The following is a 1,497-nucleotide window of genomic DNA, read 5'->3' as shown; positions in this document are numbered from 1 at the left end:
GGAAAAAGAATCTCTGCTTGGGCTCCTTGAGTCTGGGCTGTGACGGCCCAGGCTTTGATTTTCTTTTTTCTTGGAAAGTTTTCTCTGGGGACATTGAGTCACCAAGTAAGAAGTCCAAATATAGCATGAGAGAGTCCCAGAAGAGCCTTTCAGCCATCTCCATCAAGGTGACAGGCATGAGGATGCCGTCTAGTGTTCTCCAACCAGCCTACCCGCTAGCTCAGTACCAACAGGGGTCCTTGCTGATGGCAGAGATACCACACGAGGCAAAGGACCTGCCCAAATGAGTCCTGATCGAATTCTTGACCCACTGGACCACGAGATACGATGAGTGTTAAGCTAGCTGGTGAGTGGCAACCGATAATTGAAAAAGAATTTGGTTACAAGTGGGGTGCTATTCTAATAAAACCCTAAAACATGTTGCACTGAATTTGTGGCTGGGCATAGGCCAAAGTTTGAAGGCCTCAAGGAGCTGAAACGTAATAGACTACTGGATTAGAGGGATGGGGGAAAATTGGATTTGGAGGCTAGAAAACACCATCCTTGTGAGGGAGAAAATTTGATAACACTGTTACCTACAGTAATGTGGAAAACAGAAAACAAAGCTAAAAACTAGTGGATCTAGAGACTTCCTGGAAGGATGTTAAAGTTGCCAATTTTTTTTTGAGCTACTTATGACAAGCTATAGATAGAGAGATGTAAACTTTAAAAAAAAGGAAATTTTCAGTGTTTAGACAATTTTTAAAAGGTAATATAAAGAAGGGAGAACTTAACAGGTTTTAAAGTAAAAGTGATCCTGTCCCCACTGTCATCTCTAAACCACATCTAAAACATATCTTAGGGCCCAGTACTTGCCTGGCAGAGGGCCTGAATGTTGTGCTTTTGAGGAGGATGTAACAGATACAGAATGCAACTGACTCTACAGGCTGCAACACCTTTCACGGAATGTTAGGGAAGCCGTGGCAAGGACAGAGGTAGGAAAAATTGGAAAGCTAAACTAAAAGAACACTCAGTTGAATAACCTAGTTAGCAAATTTCAAGAATATACTCATTGGACTTTCCCATCATTAGAAAGAAAAATAAAAAATAAAAATTGACAATAAAGATGTGAAGAACTAATTTTCAGTTTCAATTTGTTTTTGTAAATGATGCCTCTTAGGTATTTTATGAAGGGTAAATTACATTTGAAATGAAATCTTTTAAATGGGTTATCTTTTGGGTAGTTATTTTGCACACCTTTAAAATGCATTTTACTTATTTGTGGCGGGTGGGGTACAAAGATGAATTCTGAAGAAGTTGAGAGGAAAATAATTTCAGAAGGTAATGGATGAACTTGGTCTGGAAGATTAATCAGGGCAGTTGCAAGAGAGTGCCAAATGCATAACTGGAGTAGAACTAAATATCTGATTGTAATTAAAACTTTAGTTTTCTAATGGCTGCATGAAAGATATTTTAATAAACGTGAAATGCACTTTCTAAATGGCACGCTAACTTTTA

The sequence above is a fragment of the Cavia porcellus genome, unplaced genomic scaffold (assembly GCF_034190915.1).
Source record: "Cavia porcellus strain 051 isolate PalLab524CR breed Dunkin Hartley unplaced genomic scaffold, mCavPor4.1 scaffold_1, whole genome shotgun sequence".
Lineage (NCBI taxonomy): Eukaryota > Metazoa > Chordata > Mammalia > Rodentia > Caviidae > Cavia > Cavia porcellus.
This window is presented reverse-complemented; position numbering follows the sequence as displayed.